Here is a 24,586-nt window from a genome sequence, read left to right on the forward strand (position 1 = left end):
TCAGATTAACCGCAGAGATAAATCAGTACCTTAATGGCGGACGGTCACGTGATACTAATATGGCCTCATCATGGAAATAAAAATAGAAATAAGAAGGAACTTTTTAGATGACGCTGTTTAAAATGTGCAAGATAAACAAAAATATCGTTGTGCATACCCTTTTCCTTCATTTTCGCCTGCTAGTAAAATATTTGTAAAAATAATATGGCCGAATTGGTGGTTAACCTTGAACACAAGATAATCACTGCTATAGTTCAAATCGAAAGTTTTAGTAAAGTTCACATTATGTCGCTAGCAAACAGAAAATTAAGGAATAAATGTGCCGCAGTTAGATTCATTAGGTGTGTAGATATGAGGACATTTTTTTGATTACTTGAAAATATAGCGTCGGCGTTCGCCTGACTTCGTATAGAGGAATGCAACACAGGGAACATACGAAGCAGGGAACCAGACTGTTTTATTATAATTTGGTTCTTTGATTGAAGCTATTTATAGCATAATACAATATATGCAAATTTACCGACACTTTCAACATACTCTGAGGTATTGTAACAGGATGAAGCCGAAAATTCCATTGAATTTATTGATTTTAAGTTATATATTTGTTACAATATCATTCATTATTAACTGAATGAACGCATGCTTGCAACGGCTAGAGTTTCGGCTTTCCATGTTAATTTCATAGTAAAAACGTGCAAGGATGCCCTTTTGGTTGTAATTCTTATTCTAATCGCCTCGACATTTATTATTTTCTAAGAGTTCTTTTTCCTGCCTGACACAAATTGTCCCAAATGTGACCAGCGTAAAAAAAATTGGTACAATATAATATTTGTACATTTGTTTTCCAAGGACAGTCTATCCAGTTCGAATATAAAACTTGTTGAACAGTTTAATGTCTTCCGGGATTTGTCAAATATATTTGCCATGAGCGTGTCAAGTGGCATCATGGATTAAGATAATGTACAAATGCTTGTGCTAAGTAACCTCTTGTGGATTTATTTCGGCCGCATTATGGTTATTATTCCGTTTCCTTGATATAGGCATCGACTCAGTCTAATCCGATTAAATGTAACTAATGGAACATTTATGTAGTTTTTTCAATATCTGAGTTTGAGATTTCACCAGCTAAGATCTGATTATCAACCATTATATGTAGTGCTGTAGCAACAGCAAAGAGTCTAATAGGTGATTCTATATTCTATACAAAAGGAATGACGAAACTTGACAATAAGGGTCCCAAAGTGGACCCCTGGCTGACACCAGTGTCGATGCATCAAACCTCCGAGGTTTTAGAATTTTTAATAACCCGTTTTTTTCCTTGACAGTAACTTTCAAACCAAAGTAAAAAGTTTTCCTGAGTACCAATAGTACTTTTTAGTTTTGAAAGGAACTAACTCTTTATGCCAATCTCTGTCTAAAGCCTTGATAATATCAAAGAAAACAGCATCAACATTCTTAACATGTTCTAAAACAAAACAAACTGTATTATAAGTGTCTCTTACTAACGTTGTCAAATCAGTTGGTTAGAAACCTGATTGTACTATATGCTATTTCACATAATCAAAGTAGTTATTTTAATATTTATATACAAATTGAATTATTAAAAGTTTTGCATTTTCTTCATTATATTATAGCAATTTCATTTATAATCAATAATTCATAAGATTTCTTTTTTCTAAACCTTCCTTGAATTGTTCTAATTAGTTTGTAGCAGTTGTATAATTTGATAAGAAGAGAACATGTATGACGTATATACGATGTATACAGTAATATAGTATGTATACATGAAGTCATACAACCAGTTGTTTCTGTGGAGTATATTCCAAGGTTGTTTATGCTGACAGGTAAACAGTATGGGTTTGGTGGCCTAAAATGCTAGATAAATTGTTTGTACTTGTATGTTTCTCGCATTACTTCCAGTATTCAAGTACGACATAGCTGATTAACAGTAATATTCGTCCAGAACTTGGAAAAACAACCAAAATTGTACAGGAAGGACTGGGATCAGTGAACGGTGAAGTGTCATCTAATCTATCGACAGTAGATTGATTTGCTAATTTGAAACAGACAGCGGAAACAGCCAGAAAAGATCCGGTTTACATGGAACAGAACAAACCTTCCATGTGAAAGCTAGTTGTATTTCGAGACTATAACTGATGCCAGATAAACCAAGTTATGAGGGCATAATATAGGTAAGTTGTTTGTGTGTCTGTCTCTGTGTCTGTCTGTCTCTGTAGGTCTATCTGTCTCTCTCTCGTATATCCTTTTCAAAATCATCACTGCCCGCCTCTTTATTTCTTTTTATTTGATTGCAATAGTTAGGATCGTCTAAGGTCGCGACCTTATTGCCAGTATTCGTGCACTCTAATGGAACGGAGTCTCTCTCTCTCTCTCTCTCTCTCTCTCTGTGTGTGTGTGTGTGTGTGTGTGCAAGGTAGCTACACATAATCAGCAAAATAGTCGGTGTCTTTATGAAGTTGATCCACAAAAAGTTCAATCAAAGTTCGCATTTAAAGGAAATATTTTTGCAGTGCAGTCCGTCAGTTGTAATTTCTTCCAGTACTAAAATATTTGAATAGGAAATTACATAGAACAATCCTACTATTTCGATCCTTTTGATATGAAGAAAGATAAAAAAAAAAAGAGCGGGGCGGGTGTGCAGAGTGGGGAGAAGCCCATGAGCGTGTTGGGGTCTAGCACATTTCAAATCCTAAGTACACATACATCCTGTCCCCGAAACCGCTCCGGTGGCCTAAGTGGTTAGAGCGTCTCCGCCTCGGATGCGGGAGGTCGTGGGTTCGAACCCCGACCGAGTCATACTAAAGACTTATAAAATGGTACTAGCAGCTGCCTCGCTTAGCGCTCAGCATTAAGAGGTTAGTGTTAAGACTGGTCGGCCTGGTGTCAGGATAACCTGACTGGGTGGGACATCATGCTACATGTCTTTAGCATGATGCCCCAATGCTAGACGTCACTATAAACTGCCGCACTGCAGACATCGCAGTCGATATGACTGAAAATCCAAATCCAAATCCTGTCCCCGAAAAGTTTGAGGAATTAAACTGCACATTTTGTGGCAACATCGAAATGCCATAAATTGTGGGGTTAGTAAGACAGGGACAGTTTTAAATACATTCTTTGAAATGTTGTATTTCTTTGTTTGTGCGTCTCTCTCTCTCTCTCTCTCTCTCTCTCATATATATATAATGTGTGTGTGTTCATTCTAACCCTTCCTTTCCTTCTCGCTTACATATTTATCTTCATTTATTATGTACACACATCTTTTTAATAACTTTAATTATGGGAATATGATTTTAAGGCATAAACAAAATAAAAATTAATTGTAAAACGAATGGAACGCAATTTCCTTAACTTCCCGTTTTATTCTGGCTAATATTTAAACTTTAGTTGTGATATATTGTCATATAATGAGTCAAACGCAGATTTCATAAAGGCAACTTCAGTTCCAGTGAATTTGCACTGGGCAAACTGACTTATGACATTTGTGTTGGTTTGGTGTCAACCTACATTTTTTGAAATTACATTTTTTATTTTAATAGATGATTTGACAATTTAGATATGTTTTATATTCTTAAGTTTTTATTTTGCACTATCTAGACTTGATGCATATTTTTGCTATAATGCTATTTCACATTTACCAACTGGATGGTAATTTTTATTGTGTCAATTAAAGAGGTTACAAAGTTGTAATACAGTGCCTGAGGTTTTGTTTTTGGCAAAATAACTTAAACTTATATTTTAATAAGATTTGGACATTTAAGCTGTTTTTGCAGGACAGGCGCAATAAAAAAAAACTATTCAGGTTTTCAGGTTGATGGTAGTCTTTGATTGTGTGTAATTAGTCCTCACAATGATGGTACCGCGCCGTTGGCCTAGTGGTTAGAGCGTCCGCCTCGGATGCGGGAGGTCGTGGGTTCGATCCCCGACCGAGTCATACCAAAGGCTTACAAAAATGGTACTAGCAACTGCCTCACTTGGCGCTCAGCATTAAGAGGTTATTTTAAGAACTGGTAGGTTTGGTGTCAGGATAATGTGGCTGGGTGGGACTGGTCGGCCTGGTGTCAGGATAATGTGACTGGGTGGGACTGGTTGGCCTGGTGTCAGGATAATGTGACTGGGTGGGACATCATGATACAGGTCTGCAGCATGATGCCCCCGTGCTAGACGTCACTATAAACTGTCACACTGCAGACATCAAAACAATATGACTAAAACTGTCAAAGCTACATTAAAAATCCTGTTCACATCACATAACATCACAATGATGGTAAAGTAAGAATAGTCCTCATAATGTTTAAAGTATACGGCAAAAATGAAGTGATACAGATAGTGCATGGCTTACAGTTAAGCTTACTTTCAAATTTGTAGCATATACTTTCATTGCTTCTTATGGTCCTCGAAATGTAGTCATATGTCAAGGTCCTCACAAGTATATGAATACACGTATGTGTGTGTGTGTGTGTGTGTGTGTGTGTGTGTGTGTGTGTGTGTTTATGTATGTATGTATGTCATTAATACAATGTCTTCCTGGAGACATTTGAATCTTCTGCTTCATGTTGTTGATTCCATCGCATATGTCTTTGCCAGTCTTTGATCTGGATATACACTGATTGATGATACATTGAGATGACATTTGTATACATATTGTCCATGTATACACTTACTGTAGTATCATTAAACTCCAATTTTAATTCTTCAACAAATTCTTCAATATTAAATCCAAACTCAAAGGGAAAAGAAAGAAAGGAAAAAACCATGTCTCTTCCAAAATACAATTCAAAACAACACCGGAACGACACAATGAAATATAAACAGAAATACATGCAAACACACACGATACAGACCACAACAAGTACACATATTATTATTTTCCCTTTTCGGCTTAAATCCTTACATATTCCAAAACCTTATTCTAGGAATAGATAGGGCATCCAGACCAATACATGAATTCGACCAAGATAGCGCCAGTTCTTACAATAACAGAAACAAAAACAACAAAACATACATATAAACTACAATCACAGGACAAAATGACTCTGGCAAAGTCACTACGCGTTCTTAACAACCAATGGGAAAAGGGACGGAAACCCACCCGTGGCACAAAATTTTACAAGGGGTGGGGAGTACAGACTAAAGCTCCAAGCCAAGGGAAAATGGAAACCAGGCCTAAGGCCAACACGGGCCATGGGAAGGGAGTACGTTATATTCCCAAAGCTTATGAGATAAAGAAATTAAAACAATATAATAAGCGAAACAAAAAGCAACCCTGCAAATTTCATATGCTATTTATATTATTATTTATCTAAAACAAATAAACATCAAACACTGTATGGGTAGACAGGGAAACACATACAAGACACAAATATTTAGAAAAACAGGGTGTTACTTCTAAGTCCTAAATAACATGACATGATATGAAAAGGCTAAGAGGTGTCAAAAAAGTATTTTAGTTGGGCTCAATTTTTTTTGGTTTTGTTTTAAAAAAAAACAATTAAAAAAAATAAAAATAAAACAAAAATCATAAAAAAATCATGGGTACTTAAATTCATGAATTCGTGGATTTGCCTGTCAACATTTGCATATTAGTAAGTATTTAATGTCTTGGTTTAACCTCTACAAATACCCAAAATAAAGAATATAAGAGAATAAAACTGTGCAGACGCAAATGGTGGTCACTTTAATGTTTAAAGCAATACTGACACCTGTATGAGCACAAATCAAAGACCTGGCAATATTCAATACTTACAACGTGATTTAGAACAAGTGAATAACATCAGTCGAAGCAAAAGGAAGCTAACAACAATAATACAATACTTCCATCTCTATTAGCATAAATAAAACACCTGTAAAGATTAATCACTTTCGTCATGTTATCGTTTGTTGTTTTTTTCTTTTATGGGAGGGTGATCTCACCTGTTTGATCTTTTCAGACCAGTTAGGGAGGCCCTCCTGCCCCACATGTTAATGGTTGCTATATTGTATGTGTTGTTATAAAGTATGATTTGTTTTATTATACAGGTTTGGGAAAGTGTTATTAATTTTTCAATAAATTTGTATTATTGTTTTATATTTTAGTGTTGATTATATTTTCATTCATTTTAATGTTTCTTTTTTAAAAAAATTTTCTTTCTCCATTTTTTAATATTTTTAATTAAAAATTTTTTTTTTCTTCATTCGAAACATTTATCAGTGTCTAACAGGTATTCTTCTGCCATTCTCGCTTCTTTTTCTTTTTGCCGTCTTCTTTTTTCTCTTCTCCTTTCTCTGTTTGATTCTCGAGTTTCTGTGTTTGTTGTTGTTACCGATTTTTGTATATATTTTCCCGTATTTTGCTCGCCTCTTCCAGTGCTCTCTTGTATCTTCCTTTCTCCAGTGCTAATAACCGCTCCGGTGGCCTAGTGGTTAGAGCGTCCACCTCGGATGCGGGAGGTCGTGGGTTAGATCCCCGGCCGAGTCATACCAAAGACGTACAAAAATGGTACTAACAGCTGCCTCGCTTGGCGCTCAGCATTAAGAGGTTAGTGTTAGGACTGGTCGACCTGGTGTCAGGATAATATGACTGGGTGGGACATCATGCTACATGTCTGCGGCATGATGCACCAGTGATAGACATCACTATAAACTGTCACACTGCAGACATCGTAGCGATATGACTGAAAAATTGTTAAATCTACGTTAAAAATCCATATCACACACACACACGTGTTAATTGTTGCTTCTTTGTTTTCTTTTACTGTTTGTTCTTCTATTGTTTTGGTTTTGGTTAGTGGATTTACAGGTTGTGCTGGTTCTGGGATCGTTGTTTTTTGTACTAGGAGCGTTGGTTCTGTTTTCCCTGTTGTTGTTAGTGGTATTTGTGATATCTGTTGAGTCTTGTTTATTTGCTCATTTTGATGCATTTCTTTTGTTTGTCTCTGTACCAGTTCTTTCTGGTGATTTTGGTGATGTTGTTGCTTTTGTCCTTGTTGCTGCTGTTAATTTTCTGCCTTTGTTTTGGAGTTGGTTTTTCTTGTTGCTGATGTTGCCTGTTCTCAGCTACCATCCCTTGTTGGTTATGTTGTTGCTGTTGTTTTTGTTGTTGTTGTTGGTTCCTTTCTTGTGATTCTCTAATGTCTGTTTGTGCCTGCTGATTTGTTGGGCATTTAAAGGGTGTATGTCCTGTCTTTTCACATCTGTAGCATTTGCGGTCATAGATACATCCTTTATACCATGTTTTTGCTAGGAATCTATAAATGAAGAAAGCTCTCTTTGTTTCTTTCAATTTGCTTTTTTCAATTTCTAATATTCGTATCCCACTGTATATTGTTGTTAGAGGGATCGTTGCCAGTCTCGATGTTATTACTTTCATGTTGAATTTCTCTTCGAACCGTTTCACCACTTCCTCTAATGGAATTTCCAGGGGAATGTCAGCCAAATGTAGTTCTCCTGTTTTTTTATTATTTTACTTTCCTTAAAATAGGCATTGGTTCTTTAACCCTGACGTTTTCTTTTCCTACATATATCTCATCATAAGGTAGTATCCGTGTTTTCCCTTTGGGTCTAATGATATATCCTTTGTATCCAATAGGGTTAATTGAGTACAATCTATTTACGAAGTCCGGATTTAGTACTTTAATTGCAATCATCACGGCTGATGATCCCGGTATTTTCTCTCTCGGTATATGTGCCATGTCCAGCTCATGTGCTTCCTCCTTATATGCACACTCAGTAAAACTCTCTTCATGTGTTACAATTCTCCTAAGTTTGAAGAATTTTTCTAGGTTTTTCAGTTCATTTCTGCCCGCCATGTTTTCTCGTGTTTCAATCTGTACCTGTACTTTTCTGTGTTATGATTTATTTTCTGTTTGATTCATCTACTTCATTCCTTATTCTGCCATCCAATGTCAATTGTAATCAATTGTAATCCTAGTTCCTTTTTCAGAATCTGTGATTTTCTTTACATGGTTTGCTTTGTACGTACCGTTTGCTTTGTGCGTGCCATTGCCGACGATGTAACAAGTTGATATAGAGCGCACCCAAAGTACGTCTGCTCTCCTCGATATCAAAGAATTAAAGTCACCCTTCCACGAGTGGTATGCTGAACAGAGGTCATGGACGCCATTAAGGAAAAAGATGTTACTGGTGACATTCAGTGCACAGTATTAGTAAACCTTGCAACCTCATTAATCAATACAATTCACGCTGAATGAATAATTGCAGCTCACGCGACAATGGGTGAAACGTAGGACCAAATTATCAGTGGTTTTGATAAAGCTGGACTTGGTTAATTTATCAATTTGGGGATTATTTACATGAGAAGCATCTGTGAATACCATGAGACTTGATTGGCTCGATGCTGATACAGTGACTTTGTCCAAAAATCTGTGAAGTTGAGCTTTAATAATCTGCTGTAATTAGTGTACAAACATAGTGTTTCATTAATAATAGTGTTTCAAGAAATAGTTATAGCATTTTACAGGATTGTTCTTCTTTTGGATTCAAAATGCATGGATAAAATGAAATGTGCTTTCAGAAGGATTAAAATGTTTCAACAACAGTTGTACTCGAATGAAGGATCGATTTGAATAAGTATTAAATTTAATTTTCATATACTGTTATTTTGTATTATTTTGTCTTTCATTTTCGGTATTACTATTGTTTGAATACTTTATGCTTTTTGTCTGTTTTCTCTCTGTCCTTACTTACCTCGCGTATCGATTCAAGGCAGTGAGTGTAAAATTACGGCTATCGGATACCTTATTGAAGGTGTGCATTGAAACAATATAAAATGATTTATAATAATTGTTTCAAAAGGTTAAACTAAATAAAACACATGTAAAAGCTAATATTTAATTACCAGATTACAGTACTGACCTTGATTTATCTCTAGGAATGAAACTCGATAAGAAAACGGGCTGGAGGGCAACATCCTACGTGGCTCATTTTTCGTTGGGGATTTAATATCGTGGTTCTGGGCAACAATGAAAACCACGAAAATTGGTCTCCTACGAAAATTGATGATACTACAGTAACTTAATCCCTTGTTAACCCAATCAGCCAGTAGTAAAACAAATAAGAATAGTTCAAATTACCCGCAAACATTTGATTCATTGCTGGATATGATGGAACAGGCGATTGGCCGCCAAAGTAAAAAAAATAATTTAAACAAAAGAAAGAAACTAGTGAAGACAATGGGTTAAAACCGTGCCTCATGCAAATATCATCACAAATTCTAGTTAGGCAGTTCATTTAGTTAGATCGACAGTACACAACCAACCTTCAAAAGAATAATATGACATATTGAACAGTGTAACTGTATTTTCTACTTTAATTTCTCCCTTATTTCAAAAAGTCTAAAATTGCTTTTTAATGATTTGCTAGGTCTGTACATGTATGAGGTATAACAGATGTAATTTTAATTGGAAGGGTTTATCTCTGTCATGGTATTATAAATAACAAGCAGCAGATGTGCTTTAACAAATTTCGAAGCCCGGTCTGCAAAGCTGACGCCCAATACATATAACAACTCAACACTTAATAGATACATCTTGATTTAAAAAACTGGAAAGAATCAAATTAATAAATATAGTTAACATGCTGTCTTTAATTTCTGCTCAGTACAGTAGACATAGTTATCGACTTAGTTGAATCAATTCCCACTGAACAAGTTAATTCATCATTCGGAATTGTCCGATCTACACGCGAGAGAGCCACTATTCTTTCTTATCCCTTCTACTGATCTGCTCGAATCTTCCTGCCTTCCTTCTTTAGTTTCACCTCTTCTTCTATTCTCCTAATTCTTACGTCTCCTTTCCTTCCTCTTTACACCTTCTTCTACTATTGTACCGCCTCGTGCATGCACCCTAGAAGCTTCTTAAGGAATACAACAAGGGCATACTTTTTTGCATCCCTACCCTATCTTCTAGGAAATTCATCACTTGCACAGGTCTTCCGTCGGATTAATTAGCGACCAATCTTACAAGGTCTCATGTCCAATCACTATCTCCGCTTGGACAACTCACACAAGGGGTGAAGTTACTGTAGTATCATCCATTTTCGTGGGGGACCAATTTTCGTTGAGCTACTATCTACGAATAATATTACTTCTATTAGTTAATATGGTAACACATATGCCATCTAAATATTGATATATTCATATACGGTAACCTGCAACCTAGTTAATGAAAATCTTTCATACAACCTGCGTCATAAGAATTAAGAAATATATATATAACTTCGCATAACCATCAATATACACTTATAGCATTCTAATTAATGCAAATCCACATCCTAACACAAGCATTCTAATAAATGCAAATACACGACCTAACTCAATTAACCATAATTACAGAAATAGAAGGTAGTGTGTGTGTGTGTGATTTGACTTTTTAACGTAGCTTTAAGACTTTTTCAGTCATAGCGCTAGATGTCTGCAGTGTGGCAGTTTATAGTGATGTCTAGCACTGGGGCATCGTGCCGCAGACATGTAGCATGATGTCCCACCCAGTCACATTATCCTGACACCAGGCCGACCAGTCCTAACACTAACCTCTTAATGATGAGTGCCAAGCGAGGCAGCTGTCAGTACCATTTTTGTAAGTCTTTGGTTTGACTCGGCCGGGGATCCAATCGTGACCTCCCGTATCCGAGGCCACCGAAGCGGTTGAAATAGAACGTAGAACAATCTAATTAATTCGAATCAAGTAGAACATTCCGCCAAAATATCGTCTTAACTTTCGAAGCTTTTAAATTCCGATTCCATATCCCTTTTACGAGATATGTCACCACGAATCTCGGGGTGACCTTCTTTTAGAATTCCCATAAATACACAGCCCCCTCTTCCTGTGACACTGTGGTCTGAGCCAAACTCACGCATCTGTACTCTTCCAGAATTCTAAGTGCACTGGAGTTTTAGTGAAGTTTTTCCTATACAAATGACACCTATTCCCGCTTAAATTTTAGACCACGTCCCATTCTGTTTGAGCCCTCTAGGCGACTATATTTGATTGTTCCGTTTGAATTTAACTCTATCTCAACGTCCCACTCTTGGCGGCTTCCACGCGGGTGGTATACGTGCCGACTGTTCCTGCGGAAACAGTCGAAGCTGTTCAAAGGACTCTGTTCCTTGAAAGCAGTATTGGTGCTTCCAGTTTGCATACCGCTTAGATAGAACATTCTTGCTCTCGGGTATGTGTGAATTAGAAATTTTGCTACGAATACTGTTCGTTACAGTCTTCTGGAAGACAATTTAAACAATTTTGGCCTTCAAATTTGTACAACGTAAATTTACTTGGCATTATTTGACCAGTGCTTTGTTCAGTTTAACGCTGTATGTACCGTAAAATATGGTATCATGAGACAACTACCCTCCATTATACTGGAATAAAAATCTAGTGCCACTACGATGGAATAAAAGATCTGATACCATTACGTGGGAATGAAAGATATGGTACTATTATGTTGGAATAAAAGATCTGGTACCATTACGTTGGAATAAAAGATCTACTACCATTACGTTAGAATAAAAGATCTGGTACCATTAAGTTGGAATGAAAGATATAGTACCATTACGCTGAAAGCTCTAGTACCATTACGTTGAAATAAAAGATCTGGTACAATTACGTTGGAATAAAAGATATAGTACCATTACGTTAGAAGAAACTATCTACTACCATTACGTTGGAACAAAAGATCTAGTACCACTACGGTGGAATAAAAGATCTGGTACCACTACGTTCGAATAAAAGATCTAGTACCATTACGTTGGAATAAAAGATCCAGTACCACTACATTCGAATAAAAGATCCAGTACCACTACGTTCGAATAAAAGATCCAGTACCACTACGTTCGAATAAAAGATCTGGTACCATTACGCTGGAATAAAAGATCTAGTACCACTACGTTCGAATAAAAGATCTAGTACCATTACGTTGGAATAAAAAACTGGTACCATTACGTTGGAATAAAAGATCTAGTACCAGTAAGTTGGAGAAAAAGATCTATCAAAATTGATGTAATTACATATAGACAATTATTACAATAGAGAGATATGCTTAATTTGTTCTACACACCAGAGAAGTTATTTAAAAAAAACAACAAGAAAACCTCCAATTACCTCCCTCTCGTGCTATTATGTAGCTAGGAGAAAGGACAACATACGTGGAGAGGATCAAACATATATCTTGGACTGACAGCCCTCACTCCCCACAAATAAACCCTAACAAACAAGGAAACCAAAAACAATCCCCTTCCAAACTTATAGACACTTTCCTTCAGGATTGTGTAAAATGGTAAATCAGTTCATAAACGCTAGTAGTAAATGGGGTCACCCTAGCGACAATGGGAATTAGCATTACAGAGACCCCTGGGTCACTCTAGCGACAATGGAAATTTAACATGGAGAAAAATCGTGGGTCACTCTGGCGACAAGGGAAATTTAACATAGAGAAAAATCGTGGGTCACTCTGGCGACAAGGGGAATTGAACATGGAGAAAAATCGTGGGTCACTCTAGGGACAAGGGGAATTGAACATGGGGAATAGAGTCTGGGTCTGTCTAGGGACAAGGGGAATTGAATATGGGATTTTTTTTTATAATTTTTTTAAATTTAAATTTAAATTTAAATTTACAAAAAGGGGTAGGCAATGGAAAGGCTATCTCTTTTCGAGAAATATGGCTGGCCCTGAAAAGGGCCTTTGGGTTTTCTTCTTCTTCTGCTTCTAATTTCTTCTTTTTCTCCACCAAGTTCTTATTTTATCTCCAACACTCTTTCTCTTCTTCTCTTTCTTTTTCTCCTGCTCTTCTTTCTTCTTCTTCTCTTCCTCCTCTTCTTTCTTCCTCTTCTCATTTTCTTCTTCTTTTTCAATCTTTTCGTTCCATTTGCTTATTCTTATTCTTTCCTCTTCATCCTCCTTCTCCTCCTTTATCTCTTTCATGACACCACTAATCTTGTCCTTTACCTTTTTTAAGTTATTAATTTCCATCTTTACACGATGGGGACTATAGGAATAATGGTCTTCAACCAGTCTTATTAACATCTGCTCCATCATTCCTAAGTTGTCTAAAACGTCTTGTAATGTTTGTATTTTGTCCATTTGGTTAGATGCCATCTTCTTTTTTATTCTTTGCAGAATGGTTTGAACGACGAATACTGTGAGTTCTTATACTTAAAGCGCGTACGTGAAGGAAAACATCCCCCTAAAACGTAAAATTGATCTTACCTAGATCATGACCAAACAACGCGCGAACGTGAAGGAAAACATCCCCCTACTTTTTTCATTTCATATAACAAAACCCAAACTATACTTTCTCATTTCATATAATAAAAACCCAAACTATACTCTCCACATACGCTAAGAAACAATAAACAAAATCCATAATCTACTATCCACACAATCTTACGTGAGCGCTTACAAAACCCAAACTATACTCTTCACATACGCTAAGAACAATAAACAAATCCATAATCTACTATTCACACAATCGTACGTGAGCGGGTACAAACACAAACACAAACACACTAACACAAACACACAAACACACAAACACATACGCTAAGAAACAATAAACAAATCCATAATCTACTATCCACACAATCGTACGTGAGCGGTTACAAAACCCAAACTATACTCTCCACATACGCTAAGAACAATAAACTAATCCATAATCTACTATCCACACAATCGTACGTGAGCGCTTACAGAACCCTAACTATACTCTTCACCTACGCTAAGAAACAATAAAGAAACCCATAATCTACTATTCCCACAAACATACCTTAGCTCTTACAAGCACCAACACACAAACACATACCCTCACACTATCTTAAAAAAGAGTTAGTGTTTATAATCACACTACTCTACCTACACACATTGGCAAATCGATCGTTATTTCTTTTCTAGGGTATTGGGTAGCCCTGAAAAGGGCTGTTTTTTTTGGAACTTCATGGACACCTGGTTAATGGTGGTACCTTCCAGGCCTGGCGCCACATACACATCTTGTCCCCCAGTTACTTTTTACCTTTTTGGGGGAGAGAGCAGAGGCAGGATATGTCGCTTCAGAATCCCAATTTTCGCTCTCTGGGATTCTGAAATTTCTTCTTCTTCTCTCCTTTTCCTCCTCCTCTTCTTCTTTGTATCTTCTCTCCTCCTCTTTGTATCTTCTTTCCTCTTCTTCTTTATATCTTCTCTCCTCCTCTTCTTTGTTTCTTCTTTCCTTCTCCTCTCTTATCCTTCCCTCCTCCACAATGGCTTCCGCGGCCAGTTCATTTAATATGCGCCTGGCATATTCCAGATGCACATGAAGTTCCAACAGTTTCTCCAGTCTCGTGTTCATTTTTGGTGTTGATCAATCAACAAGGGTAGCTGGACTGCCGAACGAGTTTCAATTTATAGTGAAAGCGCGGACGTGAAGGAAAACATCCCCTAAAAACATAAAATTGATCTTACCTACATCATGACCAAAAAACAACAACGCGCGGACCTAAAAGAAACACTCACTCACTTTTTATGCTACCCATCACTATTTTAAAAATTTTTATAAATCACTTCAATAGACTATCCACATACGCAAAGCAATCCAATCTAACCCCAAATTTACACCTCAAACACCAAAAAAAAGACATCATTTTAATCTACTATCCATACCAACTTACTTAACCACTTACAAACACAAACACACAAACACATACACTCTCACTACCAATAAAGAGTTAGTGTTTATTTTCACACTACTCTACCTACACACATTGGCAAATCGATTGTTATTTCTTTTCTAGAGTATTGGGTAGCCCTGAAAAGGGCTGTTTTCTTTTTTTGTTTGCTATGGCATTCTTTTTAGTTTCTAAGAATGCGATGTCCTCTGAGGATAGACTTTCTGGCGATAGGTCTGCTTCTTCGGAAAGAGAAGAAGAACTCTTTGGTGTCGATACGACAATCGACAAAGCCTCTGTCAGCTTCAGGTTGCTGCTGCTGCTCTTGTTGTTGTTGTTGCTGCTGTCTCTGAAGTCTGTACTTCTCTGTCCATTCTTCTTTTTCCCTGTTCATTTCTTCTCTGAAGAGCTCTTCTATCAGGTCTTCAGTGATTTTTAACATTCTCACATTCTCTATTTCTTCTGGCTTCGGTATCAGACTGTGTCTGACCCTATGCAAATTCACGTAGGCTTCGTTGAGTTTAGCTAGTTTGGAGCACATCTTCTTAGGAGGATGAGTCGACAATGGATGGTTAGACTGGAAACAACCCGGTTCTTAAAGTTAAAGCGCGGACGTGAAGGAAAACATCCCCCACACGGTTTTTGAGTCGCAACGTTTAGTGAGTGTCATGAGAGGGATAGTAAGAAATGAAAGAGCATCAATCCAACATTCTTATAGCTAAACAAAAGACAAAGGCATTTTTTTCAAAACACAACATTTTTTATTCAAAAATCACTTAACACTAAACAACAACTCTAACATTTTTAACAATAATCCAACAATATAACATCAAACAATTTTTTTCAAAACACAACATTTTTTAATTCAAAAATCACTTAACACTAAACAACAAGAACTCTAACATTTTTTAACAATAATCCAACACTAAAAGTTTCTCCACTAGGTAAAGAGGGATAACAGTCTTCCATGGTTTCTAGTAATCTAGGATGACTTCTCTCAAACTGTTGATTTCTATGGTATTATCGAATTCTGCATACAGGATGACGTTCACCGTTTCATCAGGGTCTCGGTCTTTAAACTGAATTTCCACACGAATCTGGCCGGATTTTATAGGGTGGAAATGTCCCTCGTCGCTGCCTTGGTCTGGAGTGAAATCGAAAGCCCACAAAGCGTAGCCTCCTGCATAATCCTCGTACGTAATACCGTGACTGGTATTGGTTCCTAACTGTCCGGTGGCTTCGTACAGGGACAAGTACGATCTCAAGTAATTCTTCTTGGTAAAGTCAGGTTCGAAAGGTCGGGTACACAAGGTCTTGCCATCGCGACTGACTTCGATTTTGGACACGCCAAAGTGTTGAAAGTAGAAAGGATTTTTTTCGGCAGCTCCGTTGAAGGCTGTATTCTCGACGATACCAACGATCAAACGTTTGGGTAACTGTCCTTGGAACAGATGATCTTCGATCATGGATCGCTGTCCCTTGGGAATGGTGAAGGTTTTCACTTCCACGCGTCGTATGGGATACTTGGCGGTCGTTCTACTCAACGTCTGACTGATGTCGTTTCCCACTTTAGGTAACACTTCCACACGGCGTACGTAGAGTCTGGCTTCTAGGATTTTGGTTTTGTAACCGTCACTATCAGCCATCAAATGGAAAGCGGCACTGCTACGATTCAGTCTCAGGCGGACATCCACCCCGTTCAGCAAATACTTTTCTTGCAACCACATGTCCAAATGCAAACGATCCATCAGTTCTAAACTTGTGTCGGCTCCCGTGATTCTCTTTCTTCGTTCTACAAATCCATCATTGTTGTCTTTCTTTTCATCAGTTTCCAATATTTCAAACTTGGTAGGTTCGTCAGCTTCCCATACCACACAGGCATTGAGATGAGTGTTCTTGGCATCTATTCCGTACGTCAAGAGATTTTCCAGGTAGGCACGATAAGGGTAAGTATCCATGCTGCTACTGACCAGTTTGTTATTCAAGTACAAGTCCACTCCACTGAACAAGGAATGCATGAAATTGTTGACGGGAGCTACTGCTTCATCGTCTATAGCACCTCCAGTCTTATCTAGAATTTTGACTTTCAGGTACAAGTAACTGCTATTCAGATCGATGTAATCTTCGGGCTGTCCTTTGATTTCAAACTCGATGGGAGCGGAATCGGTCAGTGAGGAGACGGGGTGAAATTCCACCCACTGGGATTCTTGCATCGTCATCATCGTGGGGGGCATGGCAAACAGATCCAGTTCCGTCTTGGAACAAGCGCAAGATTCTCGGTGCATCATTTTTTTTGTCTCTTTTCTCAATAATCGAAAACGTCTAAGTCTCGAACGGTTCTTCTTTTCTTGGCCTTTCTCGCTTGAAGTCTGGTGAAAGGGTGTTTTCTTCGTCGTCTCTTTCTGCCTTGTCCTTGCTGAATGCCTGACTCGTTAGCGTGCAGGGCATTTATAGGTGTTTCTCGTTGGCCTAAAATGTCTTTGCCCGTTTGCAGCAAGACATTTTTGCCTGCCCTCATGAAGGCTTCTTTAGGGTTTTGTTTGTCGATGATGACATTTTGGAGAAATTCTTTGCCTTGCGTCAGTGCCGCATCTTTCAAGGCGTGCAATCCGCGTGTCACCATCGGTTTCAACACCGGGGCCACCGAACGAAAGGCCGATTTTAACATATCTCCTAAGCCGTGTCCTCGCTGTCGAGCAACCCCTCGGTACACTGGATACATGACTTAAGAGTCGTGAGAGAACCGTTTTCGAAAATGGAGTTTCACCGTGACTTTTCCTTTGGTGAATGGAATATTTTGTCCCAGATCTCCTTTTATAGCAATGTTGACCGTGTCCAAATACGACTTACTGACAGGCAAATAGTGAGGATGGACAAATTCGCGGTGGACGTGGTAAGTGTTTCCACCTTCCTCGTCAGCGTTCGTGGCAGAATCCACTTTGAAAGGAATGACACGCAGTAACGGTACGGAGGTGTGTCCCACCACGTTGTACTCCACCACATCGGAATACACGAACATCAAATTCAGTCCTTGGTTCAGTTCTACCGGGGCACGAAATAACTTGCTAAAAGACTCGTTGTCGTAAACGATGGGCAATTCGTTCTTCTTCATCATGGTCTTTCTCATGTCCATGTCTCCGCCCAACATGTCATACAATTCAGGACAAAATAAAATGGACAGGATTTTACTCCGTTCAAATTTCATCAAGAAGCGACGAGCTGTTTTGTGGTACTCCATGGTGACATTTTTGTTGACATGCTCCAAAGCTTTCAGAAACACGACATTAAACCTGGAGGTTATGGTGCTGACCAAATGTTGACCACTAAAATAATAGCCTGGGGGAATGAACAAGTGATAGGTGGTGTACTTTTGTGTACGGGTTTTCTTGTCATATTTGACATTGCTATCCATCCACTGTTGCATTTGCTCGTCATGAACTTCCACATCAAAATAATTTTGATTGGGAAGGACATTGAGGACTTGGGTCGGGTGAATCATTTCTACTAAAGCCACTTCCCAATGGGCTTCGTGATCTAACTGGATGGCCTGAGGTAATTTGGCCGTGTAACAGCACAACGTGTTCTTGGGAAACACCTCCATGGAACTGTCACTGGGTAAGGTTAAGTAAAATTGGTTTTGGTGACTCATAATTCCAGAGTTCTGTGGCTGTCCGAGGGGATATTACTGGACGTCAGAGGCGTGTCTCCGTCTAAAATGGGGTTCTGGTTGTGGTTGAAGTGGTGACTGGCACTGGCACTGGACACAAGGTTCCCGGGGTTCCCGTTCGAGGTGAATTTCAGGGAGGGATTGGGAAGCAGGTAACCGATGCAACTGCTCAATAAAATGGTCCACAATTGTTTGTCTCCTTGTTGCAAACTCAAATTGGCGATGGCTGCCCCGATGACACAATACACCACGAAGATTTGGCAGAAAAAGACGATTTGCGTTTTAGGCACACGTTCTCCACACCACACCCACAAGGGTTGTTTTTGTAAATCTTGCACAGAAGAACTAGGTGAAGGAGGAGTGGTCGACGTAGCTGCGTCTGCTGTGTGAAAGGGCATGATGGTCACTTCTTTTTATAGTCGATGACTTGCGAAGCGTCGATCCAAGAATCGAAACTGGGTGGATATCCTTTCCAACGTACTTTGACTTCTTTGACACGTCGTTTGCCCACTTTACGGGTTCTGCGTTCGAGAATGCTTTCGATGTCGTACACGTCGTCTTCTTTTTTGGTGACACGTTGTAACTCGGGCAAATAAAACGTTCCTTTGAGCACTTCTCCGTTCATGTCTTCCAATTTATAGACGGCAGGATGACGGCCATGCACTCGTCCAGTGACGCGAAACAGTTCGGTCGTCCAGTTAGGTAAGTAACCTTTGTCGAAAGTGCGTTTGGTTTTGCCAATGCGCACCCAATCTCCTACGGCCAACTCTCCACTTTTCTTGGGGACAGCCCTCGTCGGGGACGTACCAAACAGACGCTCAAACACCAACACTTCGTTGTCGGGAGTCACGTCTTGCGGGGCACGTCCGATGCTTCGATGGTAAGATTGGTTGTACGCTTGCACCAGGTGCGGTAAGATGTCGATGTACTTCAGAGTGTGGTGATGCGTAAAATATTTCCACATGCGTTCTTTCAAAGTGCGTTGAAAACGTTCCACGATGCTGGCTTTGGTTTCGGGATTCTCGGTGGTAAAAAAATGAATGTCACGTTTCTTTAATTCTTTTTGGAAAGCTTGGTTCAGAAATTCGGTGCCTTTGTCCGTTTGCCATCGAAGAGGGTGACGACCGCTTTGTTTCAACACCCGTTGCAGGGCTCGCACTAACTCGCTGCTCGATTTGGAAGTCAAGGGCACGACCCAGGCAAATTTGGAAAAGACGTCGATGACACAAAACAAATATTTGTAGCCACGATTGTAGCTGGCCAAATGAGAGACATCGGCTAAATCGGCTTGCCATTGATGATCGATGCCTTCCACTCGGGTGCGACTTCTGGCAAACTTGCGTCGAATGGGTTTGTGTAAAGTGTAGGTAGCTTGTTCTTGTAACCATCGTTGCACTTGAGGTAAACGGAGACTTTTCAGTCGCGTTTTGGCAGCACGATACAATTTTTGAACTCCTGCGTAACCTGCAGGATGCGAGGGATCGTAGTAAATGCTGGCTAAGACTTTTTCCATTTTTGGTGTGTTGGTTGGTGTGTTAATAAGACACCCACTCTTGGAGGAGGCTACTCTTTTTCTCTTGGGGTATTTTCTTGGATTGCAATGCTTTGCGTGTGCGGCCGGCAATAGGTGTCGAAGAGGAGAAGGATGTCTGAGCGGGGGATATCGGTTCTTGTTTCACTTCTGTCTTCACTTCTGTCTTCACTTTCTTTTTCTCTTGTGAGGAAGAAGGGGTGGCCATCATCTTTTTAATCCATCCAATTCTGGAGGTAGGTGGTGTTGTTAACTTGCGTACTTTTTCTGGTGGAGTTTGAAACCCTTCCTCTTCTTCTCCTTTCTCTGTCTTGGTCACGGGTACTGGTGGTACTGGTACTGGTACTGGTACTGGTACTGGTGCTGGACGTCTCATCAAGGTCTTAAAATCTTTCAGAGTGGGTAGAGCTGTTTCGTCTAAAGCTTTCTGGTGAAAGAGTTGCAGTCGTTGCAAGAGCTGACCGTACTTTTGCGATTTTTCTGTTTCGGACAAATCTTGGCGATCCATCAAGGACTGCAATTCGTGTTGTAACTGGGACATCTCGCTCAAATGGGGATTGGGAGGTAAATGCGGGGTGTGTTGTTCTTGCCAACGATGGTATTCCATCCATCGTTTGTAAGGCACTAAAGCTAGTTTTCGTCCTTCCATGGGGTTGTCAGGGGTCGATTCTGAGATCTTGGAACTTCCGAGGCCTTTTTATCTTGCTCCCATCAGTCCTCCCAACATGGTTCCCAAGACTCCTTTCAGTATGGGGCCTAACAAGAGAGTTAAAATACCTCCACGTTGCACTAACATCTTCTTTTTTTGACGAATGGGAATTTTCTTTTGAACCATTTGGCGAAGAACGTGACGATGTTTACCTAAGCATTGTTTCTGGTGTTTGGACAAAGGGATCGTGCCTTTCAAAACGTTCAAACAACATTCGCACACGGTATCGATGACCTCTTTGGAGGCTGTTTGAATGAGTTTTTTTCGTAGGGGTGGAGAAGCTTTGGACAGGACAGATAACATGTCCCCATGTTTGGCTAAACGTGGTGGCAGTCCTTTCCTTTTCTTTCCTTGGGGTTTTCTGGAGGGTGACATCTTTGAGTCTTCAGGAGCACCAAAAAACACTGATACCCGACTTGGTCACAGGCCTTTTTTATACTGGAACGCGTCGCCACTGATTGTCTTTACGTCGTATTAGTTTGAGGACAGGCATGACACGTCGTGCAGGGGTACGTAACGGACTAAATCGAGCCAGTTCTTGCTTGGACAAATCCAGTAAACTTTGTAACATGCCCGATCTTTCTTGAACTTTGATTTTGGGAGAAGGTACTTTGTGAGCAGCAGCCACTGCCACTAAATTGGAAGGTCCTGCCACTGGGGAAGTTCTTTTGGGGGTCATCAACGGAGAAGTTCTTGGTGTGATCAACGTCTCCAAGTACTCTTCAGTTCTGGGTGTCATTAACGGAGAAGTGGACAAACGTGAAGCTGCCGGAGACGCAGTCACCGCCGTGGCAGGTCGTGGTTTGCGAGTGTAAGGTTGCGTCCTGGCCGAAGTGCCTCTTTTGCGACTAGTTTTCTGTGGACTTTTCTTTTTCTGGGGGCTTCTTTTCTTTTTCCGGGGTGGTGGTGGTGTCTGGTCAGAGGAGGGTCCTGCCACTGGAGAAGTTCTCCTTGGGGACCTGGTCTTTTTCTTCTTGGGGCTTCGTTGGACTTTTTTCTTGGGTATAACTTTGGGGGTATTAGGATCCCATCTTAAGAGTGAGCGAATGATGACCCCTCCTAGAGTACCGCTCCCTCCAGGTTTCAAAATGATTTGTTTTTTGGTTTGAGTGTCGATGCGGGGATCGGCCAGTTGGACCAAAGCGACTTTGTTTCGATCGAAAAAGCGTTGGGTTTGATGAGGAATCTGAATGATTCCTTGGAGTAATTGACGTGCCGTCACCGTGAACCATCGTAAGACTTCTTTGAGACTAGCTTCTAAGACACGAGCTCGTGTTTGTGGATCTTTTTCTCGACTGATGCCATACAAGGCACGAATCAATTTGACGGGAAGATGCGACTGAAGGGACGTCATGTTCGCACTGAGAGTGAGACAGACGAAAAAGGGTCTGAGGTTTTTATAGATTTTTTTTCATGGGGAGTGAAATGAAGTCGAGGACGGAGACGTGTACAGGACAGGCCCTCCGTCTTGGCACCAGTGGTGAAACAAGTGGGTACGAAATCGCAAATCCTCAGGAGTCGTAGGTTTCAAATCGACGAGTAAATAGGCGTGTGGCGTTTGAGTGGCATCGTCGTACGCCTGAGTCAGCCAAGGCGTTCCTAACTGTTTGGCTAAGACTTGCACTTGCGATTTATCTCGAGGGCTTTTAAACAAGACCACGTAATGCGCATTGAGACTGATGGTGCGATGGGCTTTACTTTGTTGAAACAAATTTTGGGCGATGTAAACGACACTGGCATTACGGTGATGCCCTTTGCGCGTGAACCACAGTTTAATTTCTTCTTCGTCTTCTCCTAACATGTCGTCGAAAATGACCAAATGGGTTAGACGGGAGTCAGAGACGATGCCGTCGTCTTCTTTAGGAATGCCTTCCACAAACACGATGGAATCGCCTTGACTTTCTCGCAAGAGGCTGTACGCCGATTGCCACTCTTTGTAACACCACACGATTCGTTGAGGGGGTCGATCGATCAAATGATGTTTATGTTCGATCAAACGTTTGACGAATTCGGTTTTGCCTGAACCGCTAGGTCCAGCAATGAGCATGTTAAAGGGATGGCGAAGATACAAAGCCTCCCAACTGGCACGATCTAAGTGTTCGTCGATGACTTTGACAGTAGAGGAAGAGGGAGCAGAGACAGCAGAGGTAGCCATGGTGTGAGAAATGTCACTTGTGACACGAAAAACAAACAAGACAAGAGTTTATATACTTTTTCAGAACACGTTTATTGAATGTTTCAAACATGAATACGAAAGACAAAAATACATAAAAGCCAAAGGCTTAAGTACAAGAATAAAAGGCACATGATAACCATGAACGTGGAATAAACACAAGTGTCTGTACAACATGTTTTGGGTAAAGTTATAACCAGTTCTATAGTAGGGGTAAGGTCACACAAGTGTCCTCCCGAAAGGGTCTTTCAGGCCTGTCCACGACAGTCCTGTCCTGGGTGACGGGTTCTTCTGGCACCGTCACTAATACAGGTTGAAAAGTAACTTTTTTCCTTGAATAACTCTCGTGCATACTGGGTCGCCTCTTGTGTCCAAGCCTCAAAACTCTGGTCTCGGTGATGTCCAACATTTGACTCCTAACCAATCTGGTTTCTTCTTCGTTAACGACATGGTAAGTTACTTCAATGAACAATGAACTATCGATCTTTTTATATACAGACCAATACCGACGTGACCGTACGGTAAGGTGAAGTGATTGGGAAGTCGCACTCGCTTCTGGTATACAATTTGATAGACTTTTTGCAAGAGTCGACTGACGATGTGGTGAGTGGGTAAACGTACAATCTTGTTCGGTTGATAGGTGGTCACTTTAAAGTTTCCATCCTCTCCCGATTGCAAGGCTTCTTTCAATACCCCAAAGTTGACCACTCGACTGGTACGATGATTCAGAGTCAGTCCTTTCACTTTGCACGTCGTGTGCACTTCTCCTTGTTTGTCCCGGTATTCGTAGCCGTAATTTTTGGGACCACCACTGACGAAACTTAGAATCTTGTCGTCGGGATGCTCGTCTGTCCAGGCTCCTAAACGGTCTCCTTCGATGTCAGGGTGCTGTTGAATCGGGTGATGGATGTAAATGCAACTGTCCGTGTCAAAGTACAGGACGCGTTCTTCTAACAGTTCTAAAGCTTCGTACAATTTTAAGCGAGCATGAGCTGTCACGTAAGCCGCAATGATGACATTTCCAAAAGGGTCGTCTTGTACAAAGTCCAGATCTTCTTCGTAATTGACCAAGATCAAATCCTCTCGAACGACGTCCACGTGTTTCATGTATTTGGTTTTGTCGTGAATCATCTGGAAGTAGCGGGAAGGTTCTGTCAAATATTCCGTCTTGGGTAAACACGGTCGTTGTGCCATTTTACCCCACAAGCAATTTAACATCACTTTGGCAAACGATCGCCTGCCTTCGTTTTTTTCGATGTGGTCTAAAGTGATGCCTTCTTGTGCGTAGTATTTCTCTTTGAATTGTATTTGGTCTTCGGGAGTGTGACACCAGGAAGGATAGCCGCTGGCTTCTTGTTTCAGTTTCAAAAAGGCATCCACGTAGTCGGCGAAAATGCCTTTCTGAGTAGGGTCACCCTTGTGGTGCTGTTGTGTCTTGGGAAAGTGGCAAATTTCGTACACTTCTAACAGTTGGTATCCCATGTCCAGAGCTTTGAACAATTCCACGCTGACCCAGGTTCCCGTCAAGGCACGTTCTTCCTGGCTGTGATGGCAAGGTTGGTCCTGGTTGCACGTTTCGGCACAAGTACGGCACAAGGGAAACATCAGTTTGCCTTGACAATGGTGAGGTAAGACGGGATGGTATAGGTTCGTGGGAGGCAAAACTTTACACTTGATCAAGCCTACGTATTGTCGAATGTTTTTCAAGTCGATGTGTTCCGTCAACAATTGCGGGTGCCCTACAGGAAAGCGACAATATTTGCACACGTAGGGATACAGCGAACACACGTCCAAGTATTTGATTTCTTCTCCTTTCTCTTCGTCGGCTTGGTACAGCAAACAGGTGGCATTGGTC

The 24,586-nt window shown here is 40.2% G+C and overlaps 1 protein-coding gene across 2 annotated transcripts in view; it reads left to right on the top strand.

Moving 5' to 3' along the window:
• Positions 1–1,821: 1,821 nt before the first annotated feature.
• LOC149776141 (solute carrier family 23 member 1-like) overlaps positions 1,822–24,586 on the top strand; it is a 146,871-nt gene continuing 124,106 nt past the window's right edge. For both annotated transcript variants that reach the window (XM_089942426.1, XM_089942425.1), the window contains exon 1: positions 1,822–2,192. The gene's annotated coding sequence lies outside the window, so the exon portion shown is untranslated. The remainder of the gene's footprint in view (positions 2,193–24,586) is intronic.

The sequence above is a fragment of the Sinohyriopsis cumingii genome, chromosome 18 (assembly GCF_028554795.1).
Source record: "Sinohyriopsis cumingii isolate HCF-2022 chromosome 18, ASM2855479v2, whole genome shotgun sequence".
In the NCBI taxonomy this organism is placed as follows: Eukaryota; Metazoa; Mollusca; class Bivalvia; order Unionida; family Unionidae; genus Sinohyriopsis; species Sinohyriopsis cumingii.